Here is a 12,560-nt window from a genome sequence, read left to right as displayed (position 1 = left end):
GCATCTGATTTTGGCTCAGGTCATGACCTTAGGATCCTAGAATCAAGTCCAGTGTAGGGCTCCCTGCTCAACGGAGAGTCTGCCTCTCCCTCTGCTTCTCCCCACCTCTTATGCTCTCTCACTCAAATAAATAAAATCTATTTTAAAAAGAAAATTTACTGAGATCATAAACTTTATCTATTTTTTTTTAGAGATCCCTGTTATATATTACTGTCCCAGGCTAATATAAGAAATTTTTAAAAATGCATTACTTTAATTTATTGAATTATAGAACCTGTTGAGAACTTTTTTTAAGTATGTTATGTTAATCGCCATACATTACATATTAGTTTTTGATGTAGTGTTCCATGATTCATTGTTTGCGTATAACATCCAGCGCTCCATTCAATATGTGCCCTCTTTAATACCCATCACCAGGCTAACCCATCCCCCCACCCCCCTCCACTCTAGAACCCTCAGGTTGTTTCTCAGAGTCCATAGTCTCTCATGGTTCATCTCCCCCTCCAATTTCCCACCCTTCATTTTTTCCCTTCCTACTATCTTCTTTTATTTAATTTATAATGTATTATTTGCTTTAGAGGTACAAGTCTGTGATTCAACAGTCTTACACAATTAACAGCGCTCACCATAGCACATACCTTCCCAGTGTCTATCACCCAGCCACCCCATCCCTTCCAAACCACCACCACTCCAGAAACCCTCAGTTAATTTCCTGAGATTAAGAATTCCTCAGATCAGTGAGATCATATGATACATGTCTTTCTCTGATTGAATTATTTCGCTCAGCATAATACCTTCCAGTTCGATCCATGTCATTGCAAAATGGCAAGATTCCATTCCTTTTGATGGCTGCATAATATTCCATCATATATATATATATGATGTATATATATATATGATGTGTATATATATATGTGTATATATGTGTGTGTGTGTGTGTGTGTGTGTGTGTGTGTGTGTGTATAAATATAAACACAAACACCACATCTTGATCCATTCATCTGTCAATGGACACCTTGGCTTTTGCCATAGTTTGGCTATTTTGGACATTGCTGCAATAAACATCGGGGTGCACATTCCACCTCAGATCCCTACATTTTTATCTTTGGGGTAAATACCTAGTAGTGCAATTGCTGGGTCATATGATAGTTCTAATTTCAACTTTTTGAGGAAACTCCATACTGTTTTCCAGAGTGGCTGCACAAGCTTACATTCCCACCAACACTGTAGGAGGGTTCCCATTTTTCTGCATACCTTCCAACATCTGTTGTTTCCTGACTTGTTAATTTTAGCCATTCTGACTGGTGTGAGGTGGTATCTCATGGAGGTTTTGATTTGGATTTCCCTGATGCTGAGCAATGTTGAGCACTTTCTCATGTGTCTGTAGGCTACTTGGATGTCTTCTTTGGAAAAAATGTCTGCTCATGTCTTCTGCCCATTTCTTGATTGGATTATTTGGTCTTTAGGTGTTGAGTTTGATCAGTTCTTTATAGATTTTGGATACTAGCCCTTTATCTGATATGTCATTTGCAAATATCTTCTCCCATTCTGTCAATTGGCTTTTGGTTTTGTTGACTGTTTCTTTTGCTGTGCAAAAGCTTTTATCTTGATGAAGTCTCAATAGTTCAATTTTGCCCTTGCTTCCCTTGCCTTTGGCAATGTTTCTAGGAAGAAGTTGCTGCGGCTGAGGTCAAAGAGGTTTCTGCCTGTGTTTTCCTTTAGGATTTTGAGGACTCCTGTCTCACATTGAGGTCTTTCAACCATTTTGAGTATTTTGGTGTGTGGTGTAAAGAAATGGTCCAGTTTCATTCTTCTGCATGTCCAATATTCCCAACACCATTTGTTGAAGAGACTGTCTTTTTTCCACTGGACATTCTTTCCTGGTTTGTCGGTGATTAGTTGACCATAGAGTTGAGGGTCCATTTCTGGGCTCTTTATTCTTTTCCATTGATCTATGTGTCTGTTTTTGTGCCAGGACCATACTGTCTTGATGATGACAGCTTTGCAATAAAGCTTGAAGTATGGAATTGTGATGCCACCAGCTTTGCTTTTCATTTTCAACATTCCTCTGGCTATTCAAGGTCTTTTCTGGTTCCATACAAATTTTAAGATTATTTGCTCCATTTCTTTGAAAAAAGTGGATGGTATTTTGATAGGGTTTGCATTGAATGTGTAGATTGCTCTAGGTAGCATTGACATTTTCACAATATTTGTTCTTCCAATCGATGAGCATGGAACGTTTTTCAATTTCTTAGTGTCTTCCTCAATTTCTTTCATGAGTATTTTATAGTTTTCTGAGTACATATCCGTTGCCTCTTTGGTTAGATTTATTCCTAGGTATCTTATGGTTTTGGGTGCAATTGTAAATGGGATCGACTCCTTAATTTCTCTTTCTTCTGTCTTGTTGTCGGTGTATAGGAATGCCACTGATTTCTGTTCATTGATTTTATATCCTGCCACTTGACTGAATTCCTGTATGAGTTCTAGCAGTTTTGGGATGGAGTATTTTGGGTTTTCCACATAAAGTATCATATAATCTGCAAAGAGTGAGAGCTTGACTTCTTTGCCAATTTAGATGCCTTTGATTTATTTTGTTGTCTGATTGCTGTGGCTAGGACTTCTAATACTATGCTGAATAGCAGTGGTGATAGTGGACATCCCTGCCGTGTTCCTGACCTTAGAGGGAAAGCTCTCAGCTTTTCCCCATTGAGAATGATATTTGCTGTGGGTTTTTCAAAGATGGCTTTTATGATATTGAGGTATGTACCCTCTATCCCTATACTCTGAAGAGTTTTGATCAAGAAAGGATGCTGTACTTTGTCAAATGCATTTTCTGCATCTATTGAGATGATCATATGGTTCTTGTTCTTTCTTTTACTAATGTATTGTATCACATTGATTTTCGGATATTGAACCAACCTTGCAGCCCATGGATAAATTCCACATTGTCATGGTGAATAATCCTTTTAATGTACTGTTGGATCCTATTGGCTAGTATTTGTTGAGTATTTTTGCATCCATGTTCATAAAGGATATTGGTCTGTAATTCTCGTTTTTGATGGGGTCTTTGTTTTTGGGATCAAGGTATGGTGGCCTCATAAAAAGAGTTTGGGGTTTTCCTTCCATTTCAATTTTTTGGAACAGTTTCAGAAGAATAGGTATTAATTCTTCTTTAAATGTTTGGTAGAATTCCCCTGGGAAGCCAGCTGGCCCTGGGCTTTCGTTTGTTGGGAGATTTTGGATGACTGTTTCAATTTCCTTAGTGGTTATAGGTCTATTCTGGTTTTCTATTTCTTCCTGGTTCAGTTTTGGTAGTGTATACATCTCTAGGAATTCATCTCTTTCCTCCAGATTATCTAATTTGCTGGCATATATTTGCTCTTAATACGTTCTTAGAATTGTTTGTATTTCTTTGGTGTTGTTTGTGATCTCTCCTCTTTCATTCATGATTTTATTTATTTGGGGTTTCTCTTTTCTTTTTGATCAGTCTGGCCAGGGGTTTATCAATCTTGTTAATTCTTTCAAAGAACCAGCTCCTTATCTTGTTGATGTGTTCTACTGTTGTTTTGGTTTCTATTTCATTTATTTCTGCTCTGATCTTTATTATTTCTCTTCTCCTGCTGGGTTTAGGCTTTATTTTCTGTTCTTTCTCCAGCTCCTTTAGGTGTAGGGTTAGGTTGTATATTTGAGACCTCTCTTTTTGTATTGCTATATACTTTCCTCTTAGGACTACCTTTGCTGCATCCCAAAGATTGTGAACAGTTGTGTTTTCATTTTCATTGGTTTCCATGAATTTCTTTTTTACTTCTTCTTTAATTTCCTGGTTGATCCATTCATTCTTTAGTATGATGCTCTTTAGCATCCATGTATTTGAGTTCTTTCCGACTTTCCTCTTGAAATTGAGTTCTAGTTTCAAAGCATTGTGGCCTGAAAATATGCAGGGGAGGATCCCAATCTTTTGGTACCAGTTGAGACCTGATTTGTGACCTAGGATGTGATCTATTCTGGAGAATGTTCCATGGCCACCAGAGGAGAATGTGTATTCTGTTGCTTTGGGATGGAATGCCCTCAATATATCTGTGAAGTCCATTTGGTCCATTGTGTCATTTAAAGTCTTTATTTCCTTGTTGATCTTTTGCTTAGATGATCTCTCCATTTCCGTGAAGGGGGTGTTAAAGTACCCTACTATATTGCATGGATGTCGATGTGTTTCTTTGCTTTTGTTATTAATTGCCTTATATAATTGGCTGCTCCCATGTTAGGGGCATAGATATTTACAATCGTTAGATCTTCTTGTTGGATAGACCCTTTAAGTAGGATATAGTGTCCTTCTTCATTTCTTATTGCAGTCTTTGGTTTAAAATCTAATTTGTCTGATATGAGGATTGCCACCCCAGCTTTCTTTTGGTGTCCTTTAGCATGGCAAATGGTTTTCCACCCCTTCACTCTCAATCTGGAGGTGTCTTTGTGTCTAAAATGAGTCTCTTGCAGACAGCATATCGATGGGTCTTGTTTTTTAATCCAATCTGATAGCCTGTGTCTTTTGATTGGGGCATTTACCCCATTTGCATTCAGGGTAACTATTGAAAGATATGAATTTAGTACCCTTGTATTGCGTGAAAGGTGACTGTTACTGTATATTGTCTGTGTTTCTCTCTGGTCTATGTTACTTTTAAGCTCTCTCTTTGCTTGGAGGATCCCTTTCAATATTTCATGTAGGGCTCATTTCGTGTTTGCAAATTCCTTTAGTTTTTGTTTTTCTGGAGGCTTTTTATCTCTCCTTCTATTTTCAATGGCAGCCTAGCTGGATATAGTATTCTTGGCTGCATATTTTTCTTATCTAGTGCTCTGAATATATCATGCCTGTCCTTTCTGGCCTGCCAACTCTCATGGATAGGTCTGTTGCCAAACTCATATTTCTACCATTGTAGCTTTCAGGATTTTCTCTTGGTCTCTGAGACTCGTAAGTTTTATTATTAGATTCATCATGTTGACCTATTTTTATTGATTTTGAGGGGGGTTCTCTGTGCCTCCTGGATTTTGATGCCTATTTTCTTCCCCAAGTTAGGGATGTTCTCTTCTATAATTTGCTCCAATATATATTCTGCTCCTCTCTCTCTTTCTTCTTCTTCTGGGATCCCAATTATTCTAATATTGTTCTGTCTTATAGTATCAATTATCTTTAGAATTCTGCCCGGATGATCCAGTAGTTGTTTATCTCTTTTTCTCAGCTTCTTTATTCTCCATCATTTGCTCTTCTATATCACTAATTCTTTCTTCTGCCTCGTTTATCCTAGCAGTTAAAGCCTCCAATTTTGATTGCACTTCTTTAATAATAGCCTTTTTGATTTTGACTTGGTTAGATTTTAGTTTTTTTATTTCTCCAGAAAGAGTTTCTCTAATATCTGCCATGTTTTTTTCAAGCCCAGCTAGTATCTTTATAATCGTCTTTCTGAACTCTAGTTCAGCCATCTTACTAATGTCTGTATTAATTAGGTCCCTGGCAGTTACTACTGCCTCTTGTTTTTTTGTTTGTTTGTTTGTTTGTTTGTTTGTTTTAGGTGATTTTTTCCATCTTGTCATTTTGTCCAGAGGATAATAGATGAATGAGAGAACAAAAGGCTAACAGGGTAACAACGACCTCAGAAAAATACACAGTAAACAAATCAGAAGAGACCTGAAACCAGAGGAAAAGAAAGGGAAAGAAGGGAAAAAGAAAAAAAATGAAAAAAAAAGATTAAAAAAAACAAGAATATGATCAAATATAATCAGGCTGGTGCATAGATCAGTGCCACACACTAGATTTTGGGCTTATTTTGTTCTGTTTGAAGAAAGTGCCTCCCAAATTTTAAAGAAAGAAAGGCTTATATATGTACAAAGATAAGGATAAATACAATGAAGGGATGGAATATGACTGTAAAGGTGAAAATTATAAAAGATTTTCTAAAAGGAATTGATAAGATAAGAAGTTGGTTGAAACAAGAAAGAAGAGAATTTAAAAAAAAATGAAGGGAGAGAATGTGTTCAGGCAGGAGACTAGAACAAAGCCATACACTAGAGATTTAGGGTACATTTTGGTCTGTTAGAATCAACTTTATCCCAAAATTTTAAAGAGAGAACAACTTATATATGTACCAAAAATAAGGTTAACTACTTCCAGAAAGTGGTCGCTTTTCTGTTCAGAGAGTTGCTGCTATTCTTTTCTTCAGTCTCCTGTTGAGGTCATAGGTGTTCAGAATGGTTTGATCCCTATCCAGCTGAATTCCTGGGACCAGACGAAATTTAGGTCTCCTACTCCTCCTCCATCTTGCCCTTCCCATCTACTGAGAACCTTTGGTGAAGAAGTCTGACCATGATTAAAATTCCCACTTAATTAGATAAATACCTGATTAATTTCCTTTAATTTTTTTACACATTTTTGTTCCTATATAAAAAAATAGATTGGATTTGTTGATAATATGTGAATATAGTTATTTTATATAGGTATTTTAAGAAATCATGTCTGTTACTGGAAACCATAGGCAAGAATATAAATGGCCAATGAATTGCAAAGTTATGGGAAGATGATATGGAACAGTCAGTTATCTTAAGGAGTAATTATGAGAAACTTTCTGCTGAAATAATCACAGCATAGTCTTCCCAGATATTTAAATAAGATCACACTAGGGAAAGAAGTTTATTCATTTTGGTTCAACACAGTTTCAAATCCACAAAAAACTATATTTTTAGAAGTTGAATCATGAGTCTGAGTCCTTAAACACCATTTGAGATAAGGTGACTAGATAAATAAATAATTTATAGGCTCACTAAGTTCTTCCTTTGTTGGTTACAAAGAGGGAAATCTTGTGGAGTGTGTGTGTGTGTGTGTGTGTGTGTGTGTGTGTGTGTGTGTGTGTATTAGATGTATGGGCTTACCTCTATTGTGGGTGTAGTCAAGTACTTTTTTTTTTCTTAGCAACTTTAAAGTACATATTATATTATTGTTGACTATAATCGCTATGTTGTGCATTAGATCTCCAGAACTTATTCATCTAGTTGACAAGTTTTTACCCTTTAATAGCATCTTTCTCAATTCCCCTACTCCCCAGCCTCTGGTACCACCATTCTATCCTCTATTTCTACATGTTCAGCTTTTTAGTTTCCTCATATAAATGATATCATCCAGTATTTATCTTTTTCTTTCTAATTTATCTCATTTAACCATATTATCTCAAATGTTAGAACTTCATTCTTTCTCATAGCTGATGATATATCTCTATCTACCTCTATCTCTATCTATCTCTATCTATCCTTAATCCATTCATCCACTCATCCATTGATGACTCTTAGGTTGTTTCTATATCATGGCTATTGTGAATAATGCTGCTGTAATAAACATGGAAGTGCACATATCTTTTGGTTATGCTGTTTTCATTTCCTTTGGGTATATACAGAGAGTGGAATTACTAGGTCATATGGTAGTTCCATTTTTAATATATCAAGGAGCCTCCATACTGTATTTTATTTTAGATAAAACAATTTGCATTCCCACCAACATTATACAAAGATTCCCTCTTTCCACATCTCCTCCAATAGTTGTTATTGTTTGTCTTCTTGATGATACCTAATCCAACACATGTGAGGTGATATCTCATTGTGGTTTTGATTTGCACTTCTCTGATGAATAGTGATGTTGAGCATCTTTTCACGTGTCTACCACAGGATGTCCCAAGTACAAATTTAATACAGTGTTATGTACATAGAGGTAGGATGCTTTTTTTTAAATTTAATTATTTCAACTTAAATTAGAAGTAATATTCTGAGTCTCAGGAAGTAACCCTGTATACTCACAGAAAAAAAATCTTTCTTCCTAAATGTACATTAAATTTCCTTCAGCTTTATCTGAAATTGTCATTGTTACATTAATTTCCTTTGTCTTTGTGAAGTCATTCTTCTTTATTGATATTTTCTTATTGAATATCACAAAATTTAAATAAAATCTTGTCTAAATGCCTCAACATGACCTTGTGTAAATGACCTGTAATAGGCAGGTAGGCCCTGTTAGGCCCACATTTCAAATATCTACTTTTAAACTTTTGTGTACATCTAAAATATGGGGGAGGGGCGCCTGGGTGGCTCAGTCATTAAGCATCTGCCTTCGGCTCAGGTCATGATACTGGGGTCCTGGGATCGGGCCCCGTATTGGGCTCCCTGCTCAGCAGAGAGCCTGCTTCTCCCTCTCCCACTCCCCCTGGTTGTGTTCCCTCTCTCACTGTGTGTCTCTCTGTCAAATAAATAAATAAAATCTTTAAAAAAATATGGGGGAAAATTTAGCTATGAATGCACATATTGGGCTTATATTACCTAATAATTCATTATTTACATAAAAGTTGTAATTGAGCATTATTATTAATCAAAAGATGTCAGTAAAAAAATTAAGGAAGTGGTAAAAGGAATTTTGTTGGCTATGTTATTGACTTTATATTTGTTTCCAACAATAAAAAGACAGCAATTACATTTCTTACCTTTAACTTATTTTCCTCTATCAACCTCTTTTTTTACTATCACTATTTAAAAAAACCTAGACTATTCAGTCTTGAGCCCTTACATTTACTCAAATTTCTAGTGAGTGAAGAAAAAATATAAGGGAAATGGAATAAGATATACTTTACCTGTGTTGTAGTAATTTGTGCATTTTTGTCCAATCCTCCGTAATGTATTTAGTGGGGTACATATTAAATTGAATATTTTAGAATAGAGAGACAGGAAGATGGAGGCAGTATAGGAGGAGGCTAGGCTCACCTTGTCACAAGAACATAACTAGATAACTATGAAATCATCTTAAATACCTCAGAAATCGACTGAAGAGTGACAACAAACTCCACAAATAAAGTGAGGGAAGAGACCACATCAAAGAAGGTAGGAAGTGTGAACATGTGATTTAGCAGAGAATCAAATCATAGGCTTTGGGGCAGAGGAGCTGTAACCACAGAAAAGGGCAAGACAGGAGCACACAGGGAAATGCACAATGAGAACATTTCTCTGAGGACATTGGCTGGGAAAAAAAGAGGGGCTGATTTTCCCTGAATTCTTGCAACCAGCAGGGCTTGGAGTCTTAGAGGTCACTGGGCTTGGCTGAGATAGAGCCTGGAGGTTACTGTGTTGCTCTTGGAGAGAAGGCAGGCAAACAACCTGGGGGCACACAGCAAGGAAACAGAGATCTGAAGAGCCCCTGGGATACACAGTGGGGAAATAATTTGCTCTTCTCAGAGTGGGTCCCTGAAAGGCAGTTTCATGGAGACATCTTTCCAGGAACAAAGGAGCTGACCGGCACCATTTCCCTCCCCAACTCCTCATCATAAACACAGAGCCACCTGCAGGAAACATCACAGCACTGACAATGGCTGCCTAGCTTGCATACACAAAGCCCTACACATCTATTCTCCACTGGAACAGCCCTTCTCAGTTGCACTTGCCTCAGTTCCATGAGGGTAGGCCCCTGACACGGAGGAACAGCACAAAACTCTGCCCATAGCAACACTCCACATGAGAGATTTCACTAAGGCATCTTATGGAGGTGGCATCAGGTCTCATTTCACAAGCAGCCCAGAACACACCTAGTTAAAACCCACCACATTCAAGCCAGGGACCACACACTACTCACAGCTGGCAAGGAGAGCCTCCACAGATGACTGACCTGCAGCGTAGAGCAGCCAAAACACAAGGCCAGAACACATGCAGCACACACCCAAGACACATACTGAAACACCAGGCCCTGGAAACTGCACAATGTCTTCTTCATAATGCCATTATTTTCAGGAGCAGGAGATATAACTGGCTTTTCTAACACACACACACACACACACACACACACACACACACACACAATCAGAGACTTAGATAAAATGTGAATACAGAGGAATTTATCTTAAATGAAAGAACTAGATAAGGCCACAGCCAGAAATCTAAGTGAAACAGATATAAGTAACATGCTTGATGGAGAATATAAAGCAACAATCATAAGGATATTCACTGGCTTCTAAAAGGTAGAGAACATCAGTGAGACCCTTACCACAGAGATAAAAAAAAGAATTAATCAGAAATGAAGAGTGTAAGAAACAGGATTGTAAACAGAGTTAATGCAATTAACACCAGGCTGTAAGAAGCAGAGAAATCAATCAATAACCTAAAAGGTAAAGTAATGGAAAGCAATACAACTGAGCAAAAGAAGTATGCAACTCGAGAATAGATTTAGTGAACTCAGTGGCACCATCAAAAAAACAAACAACAAACAAATAAACAACAAACATTCATATTATAGGAGTCCCAGAAGAACAACAGAAAGAAAATGGGCAGAAGTTAATTTGAAGAAATAGTAGCAGAAAACATTCTTAGCAGGAAAAAGACATCTAGTTCCAGGAAGCACAGATAACTCCCATTACAATCAACAAAAGCAGGTCAACACCAAGACATAATGCAGTTAAATTTGCAAAATATAGAGATAGAGAAAAAATCCTAAAAGCAGCAAAACAAAAGAAGTCTCTAACATACAAGGGAGAACCCATAAGGTTAACTGCAAATTTCTTTACAGATTCTTGGCAAGCCAGAGAAAGTGGCATGATAAATTTAAAGTGCTGAATGGGCAAAATCTGTAGCCAAGAATACTTTGTCCCGTGAGGTTATCATTCAGAATTGAAGGCGAGATAGAGTTTCCCAGGCAAACAAAAACTAAAGGAGTTTGTGAACACTAAATCGGCCCTGGAAGAAATATTAATGGGGATTCTTAAGTGCAAAGGAAAGACCAAAATTGACAAAGACAAGAAAGGACCAGAGAAAATCTCCAGAAGCACTAAATACATATCTATCAATAAATACTTTGAATGTAAATAGACTAAATGCTCCAATCAAAAGAAATACAGTGTTAGAATAGAAAAGATTAAAAAAAAAACAAAAAAACAAAACCAAAGCCAAACAAAAAAAGCGTGACCCATCTATATGCTGCCTACAAGAGACTCATTTTCTTTTTGAAATTTTTATTGTTATGTTAATCACCACACATTACATCATTAGTTTTTGATATAGTGTTCCATGAATCATTGTTTGTGCATAACACCCAGTGCTCCATGCCAAACATGCCCTCTTTAATACCCATCACCAGGCTAACCCATCACCCCACCACCCTCCCCTCTAGAACCCTCAGTTTGTTTTTCAGAGTCTCTCATCTTTCATGGTTCGAAGAGACTCATTTTCTATGTAAAGACACCTGCAGATTGAAAATGAGAAGATGAAGAGATTTTTATCATGCAAATTGATATCAAAAGAAATCCTGAGTAGCAATACTTATATCACACACACCTGACATTAAAACAAAGACTGTAGCAAGAGACTCAGAAAGGTATCATATCATAATAAAGGGGACAATCCAACAAGAAGATCTAATAATTGTAAATATTTATGCATCCAACATGGGAAAATCCATATTTATAAAACAATTAAATAATTAATAATAAACATAAAGGAACTCATTGTTTTGTTTTGTTTTGTTTAGATTTTATTTATTCATTTGACTGAGAGAGACAGTGAAAGAAGGAACACAAGCAGGGGGGAGTTGGAGAGGGAAAAGCAGGCTCCCCACCGAGAAGGCAGCCCGACGCGGGGCTTAATCCCAGGACATTGGGGTCATGACCTGAGCCAAAGGCACATGCTTAACAACTGAGCCACTCAGGTACCCCTAGGAACTCATTGTTAATAATACAATAATACCAGGGGACCTTAACAGCCCACAGAAATCAATGAACAGATAGTCTAAACAGAATGTCAACAAGGAAACAATCGCTTTGAATGACACACTGAACTGGATGGACTTAACAGATATATTCAGAACGTTTCATCCTAAAGTAGCAGAATAAACATTCTTTTCGAGTGCACATGAGACATTCTCCAAAATAGATCAGATATTAGATGACAAATCAGAACTCATGTAATCAAAAAGATTGTATACCAGATAATACCATGCATATTTTCTGACCACAATTCTATGAAACTTGTAGTCAAAAAAAGTGGAAACCACAAATAAATGGAGGTTAAACCACATGCTACTAAACAATGAATGGGTCAACTAGGAAATTAAAGAAGACATTAAAAAATACATGGAAATAAATAAAAATGAAACCACAATGGTCCAAAATCATTGGGATACAGTAAAAGGGGTCCTAAGAAGGAACTGTATACCAATACAGGCCTATTTTAAGAAGCAAGGAAAATCTCAAATAAACAAAACTTTCCACCTAAAGGAACAAGGAAAAGAACAAACAAAACCTAAAGCCAGAGGAATGGAGGAAATAAAGTTTAGAGCAGAAATAAATGATATAGGTACTAAATAACATGAGAAAAGATCAATGAAACCAGGAAGGGCGTGGTTCTTTGAGAAAAAAATAATGAAACTGTTAAACCTCTAGCCAGACTTGTCAAAAAGTAAAGAGAAAAGACTCAAATAAATAAAATCAGAATTGGGAGAGGAGAAAAAAAGAACCAACACCTCAGAAATACAAGCAATTATACAGAATATTATGAGAAACTAA

The sequence above is a fragment of the Zalophus californianus genome, chromosome 5, assembly GCF_009762305.2.
Source record: "Zalophus californianus isolate mZalCal1 chromosome 5, mZalCal1.pri.v2, whole genome shotgun sequence".
NCBI lineage: Eukaryota > Metazoa > Chordata > Mammalia > Carnivora > Otariidae > Zalophus > Zalophus californianus.
The sequence above is the reverse complement of the archived record's forward strand: the minus strand, read 5'-3'. Positions refer to the sequence as shown.